The sequence below is a fragment of the Lactuca virosa genome, chromosome 8 (assembly GCF_052849685.1).
Source record: "Lactuca virosa cultivar CGN04683 chromosome 8, Lactuca_virosa_CGN04683_v6, whole genome shotgun sequence".
Lineage (NCBI taxonomy): Eukaryota > Viridiplantae > Streptophyta > Magnoliopsida > Asterales > Asteraceae > Lactuca > Lactuca virosa.
In genome coordinates, this window is record NC_136433.1 from 215,289,579 (window position 1) to 215,304,031 (window position 14,453).

The following is a 14,453-nucleotide window of genomic DNA, read 5'->3' on the forward strand; positions in this document are numbered from 1 at the left end:
GGACTTGATTCTTTCGTTTGTGGTAGTGTCATAATTTACCAAATAAGGAAAGATTCTCATCACCCAAGGTTTCAGTTGGATAGAAACTTGGAAATCATGCAAGTTGTATAGTATGATGAATGAGAATTTTTTCATCTTTGGAAAATTAAGATTAATTCCTTGTTCACATGTAAATGTGAGTCAAGTGAAGGACTAAGGGATCGAGTATACATTTTGGTGCACTGATCAAGTCCACTACAAAGGATCGATAAGACTATTCTTCATGGTTTACTAAGGTTTAGTAAATATGGTTATATTTATTAGTTTAAGTATAATTCTGAAACGTTGGAAAAGTTTCGATGTATGGCAGAATGAATGAGAAGAATCAAATCAGGAAGAAGGATAAAAGTTTCTCAAATCTGAAAAGATGGGAGAGTACTTTAGTATCATGTTTTTTGTGATCATCTCAATGATTAAGAAACCATATTACAATTGGTCCTCTAAGGACATCTTAGTGAATTCCTTTGGCTAAGAAGAGGAATCAAGAATTGCTGAAATGGTTAAATCAAGAAGATGAGTCATACTTCGTTCCAAAACAATTCTTAGAGTCATACTCCAAGATTGTAACTTGAGTGACATATCTTAAAGAAAGGTTTATAACACTTGTCAAATGTAAGAGTAAAAGTGTCCTACTCTTGTACATTTGAAATTGGTAAGTTGTGATGTTTTGGATAAAACAAAGACCAACTTAGGCCAATTGTCCAAAGTGTTTGTCTTGATAAAGAGTCAGCACTATCTCTTGAATATTTGACAAGTGAGTCTTATATGTCAAGAGGGCAGTGGGAGTCTTAGAGATCTTGGAAAAACTTCAAGATCTAATCAAGAATAAAACATGTAGTTCATCAGTAGCACACGACTTGAGGTTTATAACCTATCGTGTTGACATATTCCTGCTTCTGTGCCCATTCCAGTGAAAGTTGGCTTTGCATATGAGTTCTGAGAGTTCTCAATTGGTTGCATAACAACTTGGAAGCAATGGTAGGCCATTGTGCTGCCTGGTGGCAAGAAAGTAAGATCGATTTCAGTCCATATAAGTTTGGATAAGAACACTTACACCATAAACAACCTAAGTCTCATAAGGTTTCTCTCCGATTCATGAAAATGATGGTGATGAAACACTTTCACTAAGTAGATTTTAAGTAGATAAAAGTTGTGATATTTGCATTCTCAAAGTCGTTAGTGGAGCGTGTGTGGTTAACCAACACACTAACATGGACTTGTGAGGAATGGAAAAGGTCTGAACAATTGAGACTATGATTACGGCATCCCTTTTCATAGTTCTGAAATTGTTTAGACACACATGTGTGCTATCTAAGGAAAGGTGTATGATCCTGATAATGTTTTATCAAAGCATCTCGTATCGGAAATTTGAACTTTGGTAAGAGAGTCAATACAGTATTGATTTCTTGAAGTCCAGCTGATTTCTGAGTACATGTCAAAGCTAGTGGGAGCATAAGTGTTATGCTAATAATTCTCATGTGATTGGGAGCATGATAATTATGATTAGTATTGCAAGACAACAATGTTAATTATAGAAAAACAAAAGTTTCAATTCGTGAAGTTGCAGGGGTTGAAAAGTTGTTTTGCTATAATTAAGGGAGAGGAATTATACTTCATTTCAATTCTAAAAGCTTAGATTGAGGTTTTAATCATCTTTAGTCAAGGATATATATGAATTTTGTGTTGGAATGGCTCAACATAAGTAAATTCTATATATGGGTCCATTATTTGCGTTCTAAAATTCGATTATGATTACGACATCCCTTTTCATAATCTAAATTATGAAAACTTGGCAAATAGAAATAGAAATATTATAGCAGAAAGACTGGTGTAGTTTCATGTCGTTATGTGAGACATTATGAATCGTGTCCCATATGCTTCGGATATAGGATCGATTGCATGTGCTATAATATTCATCCTTTCTAAATTTTCCAAATGCTTAGGGCATTAAGAGGGGAAAAGTCTAGAATTGGATATGACAAATTTGATTAAGCAATTGTTGAGAACAGTCTAAGGTTTACCAAAGATTGGTTGCTCAGGGATAGTTGGAAGTATAGTGTAAATTTTTGGAAAGAACCATTTTGACATATTCTGAAAAGAGGCAACTCTTGTTTAGAAGTGATAGTTAAAATGAGAATATGGAAATATTCTCATAGGTGGAAGTTATTCATTAAATTTGTGTAAGATTAACAAACTTAATGCAAGAAGGATGTTCAAATCAATGTACTTTGAATTTGAGACTTCGTTTCCATGGAATGATCTCCATTAGAATACTCTGTAATGTCTGTTGACAAGTCTTTGTGACTTTATGCATAATCATTACAAGAGGACCAATGCATATAAGTTTAGAATCTAACAGATTTAGGTAGATGGCAAGAATTTGGAATTCTTGCATTTGCGGTAAGGATTTGGGATTGTGAAATGAGAATCATTGGAATTATGTTCAATCGATCTATCTCACAGAGTAAAGATCATCGACAAACTTAGTGTGCATACTTGGTGTATGGCATAACTAATGTTTAGACAAACATAGTGTGCATACCTGGTGTATGGCATGACTAGTGTTTAGAAAACATAGTGTACATGCTTGGAGCATGGGACAACTATTGTTTTTTTTAATTCAAGTATAAAGTTGATAGTTTGAAACAGTATACAATGAATAATGTGTAATCAATATGGTGATAAATAAAAGATGTTTTATTTATATTCATAAGTTTTGAGACCATATTGGATTCGATTATTCTTGTGTTTCACTTTGCATGTTTTGACTTCCAGAATAACTAGGTTGTTCCTCCTGAATGACTAAGTTACTCAAACCATCCACAATTGGTCATATGTTGGAAGTAGATATGAATCAAGACTGTCATGGGTTGGCTTGTAGAGGTCTAAGATGTTGGACAAAGTGGTGCTACAACACTCATGAGTGCTCATAAGTTCTGAGTATTGGATTCAATCCACGCTCATTAGAATCACTTCATGGATTTTATCACGAGTGATCATGAGACGATAATATCCTTTATTCTTCAAACCTAGAGATATGAGTTGTTACTATGAGTTGGTTATACATTGATTGCGCGAAAACGCATTGGTAACTCGATGTTATAAAACGTGCCTTTGTGTATGATTCAACAAGTAGTAGAACAAGCCATATGAGTCGAAGTTTATCCATTCCTTTTACCTTCGGGATAAAAATGATATCTGTGGGCCCCTCGATGATTTAGTGATGACACATGTGAGTGCTTGGCCAAGCCAGGACTGATTTGATTTGTTCAATCAGACAGTCATCATGAATCGAAAATCGGGAAACAACAAATAGACAGAGAGAATGATTTATAATCCATGTCTCAGTCTATATAATATCTAGAATGGAGGAATATATGATCCCTTATCTAGTGGACAAGTCATTGACGAGATCAGAGTTCAGTTACAACGTCAGAGTTCGACAAGGGCTTAAAGAGCTACGATTGCCAGTCGGTTCTTGAAGTCATACTCAATAAGAGTTTTAGACTTATCCAAGTGGGAGACTGTTGGATTAGTGTCTAAGTCCATAACTATATTTGGTATGTAGTTGACCCGATTGACATGGTCCATTTGGGTTGCATGGCATCATGGATTTCGATAGACTAAAATGAGAGAAATAACACTTAAGGTTTACTAATATATTAATAAGATTATTTAATTAGTATTGATCAAGAATTAATTTGGAATTAATTAAGTGATAAAAAAGGAGACTAATTAAATATATGGGTTGATTGTATAAATCATCCATACTTGTATAGTGGGCTAATGCTCCATGGATTATCAAGTTGGGATAAAATCCATAGGATGCTCCATGGATGCTCCATGGTGTTTTTATACCCATGAATCATGGAAATGAAAGGCCATGACAATTAGGGTTTACATGGTGTAACCCTAATTGTCACAAACTATATAAGCATCTTATTCTTGTCAAAATGGGCCACCATGAGAAGACTATGATGGAATGGTGAGGGCTAGCTGATTTGATTAAGTGTATCATTTCTATCAAGTTATTCCAAGTGTATTTTGATGTTGTGTGAACCATTTGAGGTGTCACACTTGGGACACTCGGCTCTTAAGCATCAAGGAATCAAGCTACATAAAAAGGTATGTCTTCTAACTTGTTTTTATTACCCAAGTATCAAAGATTGTATGCTAGATAGGGTAATACCATGGAATATTCATATTTTCATGTATAATAGAGAAAACATAGATCCAAGGTATTTAGGGTTGCATGTACACTTAGTAGTGTTAGAATGCTAAAAACCCTTCACCAAATTCATGTATAATTCCATACAATATTTCCTTTGACACAAACACTCTCCTTTATCAATATCTATAACTTCAATTCCTAAGAAAAACTTTAATTTTCCTAAATCTTTGATTAAAAACTTGGATTTCAAAAAACTTTTAACCTTGTTAATTTCTTCAACACAATTACCACTCAAAATTATGTCATCAACATATACAAGTAATATAACAATGGTACCATTAGAAAATTTTAACAAACAGTGAAAAATCATTCATACTTTGAACAAATCCAAACTCAAGTAAAAAACCACACAGTTTTCATTCCATTTTCTGGGAGCCTGTTTTAGCTCATAAAGAGATTTTAGTAACTTACAAACTTTGTTACTATTTTTATCATTATAACCAAGGGGTAATGACATATAAACATATTCATCCATCTCACCATAAAGAAAAGCATTATTTATATATCTAATTGAAACAAATTCCAATTAAAATTAATTGCAAGAGAAATAACAACCCTGATTGAAACCATTTTTGCAACAGGTGAAAAAGTGTCATCAAAATCTATCCCTTCCCTTTGGTTATAACCTTTAGCTACAAGCCTTGCCTTAAACCTCTCTACTCCACCATTAGATTTATAGTTTATTTTATACACCCATTTACAACCAATAGGTTTTCTATCAGCATGTAAATCACAAATTTCCCAAGTATTATTTCTGTACAAAGCTTCAATTTCTTCATTCATAGCATTTACCCAGTTAGGATCCAAGGATGCTTGATAATAAGATTGTGGTTCTATTGATTTATTTAAATTAGTTGCAAAACATTTGTTATCAAAACTTAGAAAAGAATAATTAACAGATCTTTCAATTCCATATTTGTACTTTCCTTCTATAACAAAATCATTAAATTTTTGAGGAAATCTAGACTCACGAGTAGATTTTCTAACTCCTATCAACTGAGAATCAGAATTAGAATTATTATTATTAAATTTTTCCTCAGATCTACTAGTGGGATCCCATGCAACAGTCTCAGGTTGCGAACCAGAAGTTTCATAACCAAGAGTACCTTCTGGATGAGATATAGTTGCATCTAAGCTAGAACTACCATCAATACCTAAATCAGTTGCACCTGATGGTTGATCAACAACTGTATCACCATCCTGACTATTACAATTTGATACTTCATTATTTTGATTATCATCAAAATTTTCAGAAAACAAAAGTTCATCATTGGAAAATGGATCCCAGGGATCCTTATTATTCAAAGAAGTCTCAAAAAATTGAGAAACTTCATTTGATTTAGAAGCCAACTTAAAAGGAAAAACAGACTCATAAAATTTCACATCCCTGGAAAAGAAACAAAACCCATTATCAAGACTAAATAACTTGTAACCTTTTTAACATTAGAATAACCAATAAGAATACATTTCTCAGAACGTTGAGAAAATTTATCAGTAATGTTTAACTTAGTAGCAAAAGCTAAACATCCAAACACACGAATTTTATCATATACAGGAACATGTTTATAGACTAATTCAAAAGGTGTTTTACCACTTAGAACAAAAGATGGGGTTCTGTTTATAAAAAAAGCAGCAGTCAAAGTAGAATCGCCCTAGAAATTTTTAGGTAAACTAGCTTGAAACAATAAAGATCTAGCAACATTCAATAAATGTCTATGCTTCCGTTCCACCGCTCCATTTTGTTTGTGGAGTGTGAACACAAGAAGTCTGATGAGTAACACCTTTAGATTCAAGAAAACTTTTCATTTTTAGATTAACAAACTCTGTTCCATTATCAGATCTAATAATCTTTAGATTAACACTAAACTGATTTTCTAATAACATAACAAACTCATGGAAACAATTAAACACTTCATCTTTAGACTTCATAAAAAAAACCCATGTAGCTCTAGTAAAATCATCCACAATAGTGAGGAAAAATCTAAAACCACCAATAGCAACTACTCTATAAGGACCCCAAACATCTAAATGAACAAGTTCTCCTAAACTAAAAGACTTATGCTCACTCAAAGGAAAAGGTTCCCTAGTTTGTTTAGCCTTATGGAAAACATAACATGGCATAACTAACTCATCATCAAAATTTAAGAAAGGTTTTAAAACATTTAAAGCTTTATCAGATGGATGTCCCATTCTATTATGCCATGTTAATTTTGATATAAAGCATTTATGATTACTAATTACTGAATTTTACCTACCTAATTGATTTTCCAAGTAATAAAGACCTCCAAATTCTTTACCAGTCTTCACAGTCTCCATTGACAGTGAATCCTGAATCAAACAGTTATTTTCATCAAAAACAACTTTGTACTTATTTTCTTTACAAATTTTGTGAACAGACAATAGATTGACATGAAAATCAGGAATAACAAAGACATCAGATAACATAATAGAATCAGAAAGATTAATGTTTCCAATCTTATCTATTTTAGCAGTTGAACCATTAGGATGATCAAGTCTTAGATTAATCTTGAAGACATCAACCACATTAAATAGTTGTGATTCAGAAGCAATCATATGTTGACTTGCCCCTGAATCAACAATCCATTTTCTTTTATTAAAAAGAACATTATTAAAAGTCATACCTGCCATATTAGCGTTAGCAGGTGCACATTCTGATAACTCTTTCTCTTGAAGAAGTGACATTAACTTTGTGTATTGATCATTTGTTAAAAAACAATGATCAGACTTATCAGAAGCATTTATACTTTCAATAACATGCGAAGTAGTACCAGTCACAATAGAAGTAGAAGACTATTAAACTCAGACTTGGGTTTGAAATCCTTAGGATATCCAATTAGCTTATAACATTTTTCAATGGTATGACCTTTAATTCCACAATTTTTATAGATTAAGTTCTGATTTCTTCCTTTAAACCTTTTATTATCAGTAATTTTACCAACAAAGGCAGAAGAGCTTTGATTTGTATTAGATAAAACAGAAATATTCCCATGTTTCTGATTAGACTCTTCTCTAGACACAATAGAAAAAGCAGTTTTAACATCAGGCAATGGTTCCATTATAAGAATATGACTTTTAACCTGGTTAAAAGTGTCATCAAGACCACTGAGAGATTGCATAAGTTTCATAAGTTTACAATGACTTTTAGTATGAGTAGCAGATTCACAAGTGCAATCAGGACACTTAGTTAATCCATCAAATTCTTTCCATAGACCATCGAACTTATTAAAATAATTAGATACTGACAAACTACCTTGAGTGAGATTAGTAATTTGTTGATGAATATTAAACACAACAGTACCATCATCCTTATAATAAGTTTCACAAAGTTCATTCCAAACATCCAAAGCATACTCAGAACAAGCATGTCCAATGTAAATAGTTTCAAAAAGAGAGTTAAGTATCCAAGAACATACAATAGCATTAACTTTGTCCCATTTTAAAGATTTAACAACATCCTTATTATCTTTTAATTCAGTTCCTTCAATAAACCCTTGTTTATTTCTGGCTTTAAGAGCCCTAGTCATGGAACTCTTCCAAACCCTAAAATTCTCAGTACCAAGAAGTTTGAAACTTATAATAGTTGTCACAGAATGATCTGAAGGATGCAAATATAGTGGATCATCAAAATCAACAACATTATTTTTACTAGATGTTTCAGGTGGTGTATCAGACATGATTACAGTAGAAACCAATCAAGATAAGCAAATAAATCAAAATTCAACAACCAATCACACACTTCCACAATAGTTGCTATAGACTAGACAAGACTCATATCACACAGAAGGCCAGAGCAAGTTAGTTTACAAACGTGAAAAACTATATGATCAGAAGATAACTGATCTATCAAGAACAATACAAAAAAACGGAGAAGTGTGCGAAAATTACAGAGATCCACAAATAATACGCTCAACAAGCAACAATCCAGTTCCGATGAGTTCTGTGAAACTGGATCACCGCTGAAAATCGTAAAAAGGCATTCAAATACCAGAACTAACCTGATTTTAGAACCTTGTTTGCACAATCTTAACATTGACCATCGTAATAGCGTTGGCCGTTAGGATTAACACAAAATTAACCCTAAACGTTTACTACTACCACAATCGTTTACTCTTAAGATGTGACAAGAGAACAACCAGGTTGATGAACACCAATTTCCTCAAGATCCAAAACAGATCAGGAAAAAAACTATAGATCTGATAACAGATCCAAAAAACCCCAAGAGGAAAAAGAACAAATCAGAATCTGATCCAGATACAAGACCTGAAACCCTAACTCGATCTAAAGAAAAAACCCGAAACCCTAACTTGACCTAGACGTGAAACCCTAAGACAATCTAGAAAGAACAGATCACAAATCACCGTAACTCATCTCTGATACCATCAAAAGAAACTCAAACACAAGAATATATAACATCAACAGTTCTCATTTATTAAGAACCAGAAGGTTTTCACTTATACTTATAGATCAAACCTCACTACATAAATTATCTTCTCTCTACATAAAACCTCACTGCAATTCACTCATCTAATCTACACTCTTCATGAATGAAAGATTAAGAACAAAAGGAAACTATGAACAGAGAACCCTAACGACGAGAGAAAGATGATGAAGATATCAGTGCAAAAATATTAGTCCATTCCTCAGCCCTCACATATAATATCTTATTTATAGTTTTGACAAGTCAATCGGGTCACAGACCAATAATATGGGTCAAATACAACCCGCGTATAACATATCTTCACCATATTATGAATCCAGTCCAACATTTATACAAACTGTACACTATATATCCTTCTGCACAAAATCATAATAAACACAAGCAATAATATATATATATATATATATATATATATATATATATATATATATATATATATAATAAATAAACTAATACATTAAAGGATACAATGAATTATAAGTTTGTACTATTAAATCCATATAAATCAACAACAATGCTATCTATGGCCTCCGTGGTCCAACCAACTCTCCGTAAAACCGCAATCCTGAAGGATTCCAACAGGAAAACCCATGTGTAAAACAATGAAAATAGACAAATATATTTGTCCTACTTCCAAAATCAAGCAGACTAAAAACTCACAGATGCCTTCCTAAGAAGATATCAATAAATTATAAATTCTTTTAGATCTGATCAAAAACATTGAACTCATTCCTAATTCTTACTGTAATTTATTTCATTATTGTCAATCGAAATACATGTTCTTTATGTATTTAGTTTAAACTAATAATTTTTTTGCTTGGGAATTACATACCCTAATTGGATGTTGGTGCGTTTTCAGTTTGAGTAAATATCGTTTTACTTGAAAATGCCATACCAATTCAGATTTTATCTTCTTGCAGTGTTTATTTAAAGATTTGATACCGGCTATAAATGGGTTTGTAGAGAAGAAAAGGTCTTTGCACAAGAATCTTGCTCCAAAAATGGTTGATAATTATGTATGATAAAAGATTGTGACTCTGATTATAAGTCGGACTATAAAATAAAACAATATTTGTGCACAAATTACAGTCAACTATGAAATAGAGTACAAGTCCATGTATGGATATGAAAGCATACAAGCGACTTCAGCATCTTGTCAAACTCATCAAGTATAAAAGATTTTACCTGATCTGACCACTTCTCCAAATGACATGGCTTTCTTATATACCTAAAAACAAATACTAAATGTTATTCAGAGGGGGATGAGGCTTGGTCTCTTGGAGATACTATTAGAAACAAAACTGAGTTCACTAATCCACCAGATAGTTATATTAGATACATTAGTTCTGATTTGCACTCCTGACAAGGATCCCTTTTCACCAACAATTGCTTGTTTGTTACTCTTCTTCTGGAACTTCAAACGAACGTCGAGGGCACCAACTCCACGATCTACAAACACCACAAAAAGTATATAAAAGTGAATGTGTAAGGGAGGCTAACATACCATTATTGAATAAAAAAATATTATGGATTTGATCATACTTGACACTTGACAATTAGGTTGTTCATAAAGATCATGTTGACATTTTCCATCATCTTGACTCTGTCTGCCATAAGAAAGTTAACCATCAGATGGATAATTGACTGCTTTCTTTAAATGTTGATGAAGATACCATATTTTTAGCAAAGAAATCGATATGCATAAATGTACACATAATAAAAGATTATACCTTCTTTTGTTCTTCATTAGACTCTGATGAACTACTTTTTTTTTGAAGAACCCGTAAGCTTTGATCCTACTGTTAAAAATTAAGTTTCAAGAAATTTAGGTTTCAAGATTAAATTTAAAATGACAAAAGCAATTAGAATTCAAAAATCAAACAATCGGTATGGAAAACCATAAGAGAGAGAGAGAGAGAGAGAGAGAGAGAGAGAGAGAGAGAGAGAGAGAGATATTATTAAATATCAGAAAAAAAAATACAAAAATCATGAGTTGCAATTAAGACTTAATAAAAAAATATTTTAGGAAAGGGGTCTTTGATGGAGCGATGGTGAAGAAATCACGAGTGTATTCTTGTAGCATAGAAGAAGGTGGTTTTGAGCATCATTATCTGTTAAAACATCAAGTAATTCAGTTATAAACAAGCAACATTCAACAAAATTCCGCCATGGCACAAAAAAAAAATTAAACCTAAAAAAGAATTTGAGATGTTTGTGTTCACCTAAAGCAATTAAAGCCGCCAGCAATTGATTCGATTGATTACCGAATGTCCACTGTTGATGTATAAAGGGAGAGAAACAGAAAAGATAGTGTTGTTAGTTTGAAGCATGAAATAGTTGATGTCAGCAAGGCTTCACGTTAATCAGATCGCCATGGATAAGAACACCAACTATCTTCATCTGATTTCGATCTCTTATAATCAAAGAAAAAACAAATGAGAAACCAAAACAAAGGCTGATGGATAGTTACCTGAGACACAAAAGAGATGGAGAGGGATGTCGTCATGCTCTACTCGGTCTTCGCTTTGATAGTGAACCTGAACAGACAGATTAAAAGAAAAAAACGATGTGGAGGTTGTTTTAAGGAAAAAAAAGTACCCAAGGTTAGAATTGGCTCATCGATACAATCAACACATGTGTCTCTCCCATTATAATCTTCAATTTTGAAGGAAGGAATGCGGTGGAGGGAAATCGACGTTAAGGTAGGTGAAAGAAACGTCTTGAGTCTGTGGTGGAATAGGAGAAAAAGGGAGAAAATAGAAAGCGATGGTAGACGCTGGCTCTTCAATCTCCGTATTTAATTTGTGAAATAGATGAAAGAGGTGGTGAGATGATAGAGATAGTGATGAAGTAGTGATGGAGGTATTGATATGCAGTTGTCTCAAAAAGCTTTATGGGGAAATGAACTGTGGATATGGAGCAGATGACAGAGACGGAGAAGAAGCCACATCTTTGGCTTTGTGGAGAACATGCATTGGCCTATATAGGCAGTGAGAGTGGAAGAACACCTTTTCACGCGCTAAAAAAATTGTCTGCGTGAACTACACGATCAAAGTTTTAGACAAAAACATTTTTGTATATTATATATATAAGTTAATTAATATTATGATATTTAGTCATAATAGAAAAGAAACGTCCACTTATATAATATGTTAATAAGTTGTAGTAAATAGTGAAATAGTTATAAAGGAAAAAAAATAAGTTTGTGAAGTTTATGCATATTTGTGATTCATACTTAAAAAGAACACCTATGAAAGTTTATATGGAAAGATCATTTGGTACACGTTGTGTAACATATACGTTCAGTTATCGTGTTTTGTAACTTTTAATAATATTATGAAATATTATATGATTATGAGCGTTGAGTTCTAACATATAGTTTTTACTAGAATTGAAGTAAAACTATGTTTAGAATGGTTCAGAAAGTGATCGGGAGTCTTATGAGATTCCGATCAAAAGTTAACTATTGAAATTAACGAATATATATAGTTGAAAATAAGTAAAATTATATTATTCAAAGTTGTAAAGAATCTCGTTAGAAACATTTAGGCGAAAACCTCATCGAAATCCGAGTTATAACAAAGAAGTTATGACTATTTGAAGTTTCGCGACAGAACCGGCACGACGCCATATGACGTAAAAAGTGAGTTTTCGATAAACTACTTTTTATCTTTAGTGATCTAAATGAAATTCGTAGTATTCGTTAAATCGAGAATTGTCTTAAAAAGAACGTCCAAATCTGACTTCATATGAGGAAGTTATGATTTTTCTAAGAATCGGCATAGCAGTACACAACCCGAAACTCGAAATAAAGATCAAGTGATTTTTAGCCGACACAACCTAAACGAGAATCAAAGATCTCGTCAATAGTAGTACAACGGTAAAAAGACAGATGAAAACGGATGTCAGATGAAGAAGTTATGAATTTTTAACGGACTTTTCCTTTTCCGGCCCGTTAAAAATATAACTTTCAAAATAAAGTCAAAATTAGCCGACGGAGATTAAACAAAAGTTGTAGAGTATCATCTCACCTACGCGTGGATATAAAGAACGTCAAAAACAGAGCTCGTACGCGAAAGTTACAAAATTTTGAAGTTTTGGAATTCGGAGTATGCCCTGCGTACATGAGTACGCCCAACATACTCGTGTTCACGGTCTGAGATTGGCCACATCGCCTATTCGTCGCAATCGACATGTATCACACATGTTTGACACATCTGATGCAACGCATCAGGGTACGCGCAGCGTATTAAGCTGTATGCCCAGCGTAATGGCTAATAGAGCAGTACGCCCAACGTACTTGAAAATTACGCCAAGCGTAATTCGGGTTTCAACTACTATAAACAGTGAGCAAGACCTCTGGGTTTTTGATTACAAACCCTACCTTCTCTCACTCTAAAACCCTTCTTTAGCCTACTTTTAACCCCCGAAGTCCCGGTGTCATCCCCGACAACCGAAGCAAGTCCCGACACTCCGAAGGCCCGAGAAAATAATATTTTCAAGTCGAAACTATGCCCGCGTAAGGCCGGTTTTCAACTAAAATTCCCCATTTTCATCAAAGAATGTAATATTTAGAGGTGAAGTGCTGCCCAAATTATCTTTTTATGATTCGATTATTTCACAGTGAGTTCAATATAGGGAAAATTGTATGTTATGTGTTATATGTTCAATGTGCTTTCCTGTATTATTCTGGTATCGGATTTATGCCTTTGGCCATGTGGTGTATGACTCGTATAACTTCTGGTATTTGCTATGTGCCTTTGGCCACGTAGAGCATGACTCATATAACTTCAGGTATTGGCATAGGGCTATGTAGGACTGAAAGCCTGTATATTCTAGCAAAATGATAATCCGAAATTTGTATTTTCTGTGCCATTTGGGTTGAAGCTTTATTGATGTATATCAAGTATTGAAATTGTTATGTCTCGTTGATTGTATGTCATTGAATCAAATCATCGATTGATATGGAAAGCTTGTCGCATGATTCACATATGCCTTTGTTGTTCCTTGTTCCTCTTTGCTTCTGCCATATTGAAGTATATATATGACATAACGTTATATTGTATCTATTATTGAACTCACCGAGCGTCACCGCTTACCCCTCTCAGTGTTTAACAATTGTAGGTAATAAGCATCCAGTATAGTCATATACTGTTGGAAGATTTAGAATAGTTTATACTATTACTTTTGTACTTGGGTTTACGTTTGTATGAAAGCTTTAATATCCTGGGTAGTTATGTAATATACTAAAACTTAGTCGGTTTGTATCCAGTCTTTTGTAATCAAATTATCAATGTAAAATATTCTTTTTGAATATGCATGTATCATGTTTTGGAGTAATAATGTATTTAGTATGAAAGTGTGGGGGTCTTTCATGTTGACTAACTAATCACTAGTGTACAACTTCAAATTAATTAGGGGCAACATGTCAATATATAAGATGACTTGCTTTTTTTGAAAACGTATGGATTCTTTGAACCTTGTTAAAAGACTTTGAGGATAAATAGACATCCAATCAACATTTTTCAATGAAACAAATAAATAGATATCATAAAGAAGTTTTTGAATTATAGAACCAAAGATTAAGGTTTCGGCAAGATAATAAGTTGACAATCAGCGCTAAGTTTGAAGCCATGATAGTAGTTAGTTTCCACTAACTATCCAAGTCAGTGCATAGTTATTTTTAACTTACACATGGATACAAGTATTTAACTGCTTAAATGC

General features: G+C 33.2%; 1 long non-coding RNA gene across 3 annotated transcripts; it reads right to left on the reverse strand.

The window, feature by feature from the left end:
- Positions 1-9,194: 9,194 nt before the first annotated feature.
- On the reverse strand, positions 9,195-11,677 carry LOC145128453 (uncharacterized). 3 transcript variants are annotated; one of them, XR_013716912.1, is made up of 6 exons: positions 10,952-11,677; positions 10,460-10,840; positions 10,272-10,336; positions 10,069-10,178; positions 9,915-9,957; positions 9,195-9,294 (listed from the first exon to the last, which is right to left on the reverse strand). It is a non-coding gene; the product is annotated as an uncharacterized LOC145128453 (long non-coding RNA). The 3 variants fall into 3 exon arrangements; XR_013716914.1 differs by lacking the exon at positions 9,195-9,294 and having other exon boundaries at positions 9,759-10,178; positions 10,952-11,003; positions 11,200-11,677; XR_013716913.1 differs by lacking the exon at positions 9,195-9,294 and having other exon boundaries at positions 9,759-9,957.
- Between the last annotated feature and the right edge of the window lie 2,776 nt (positions 11,678-14,453).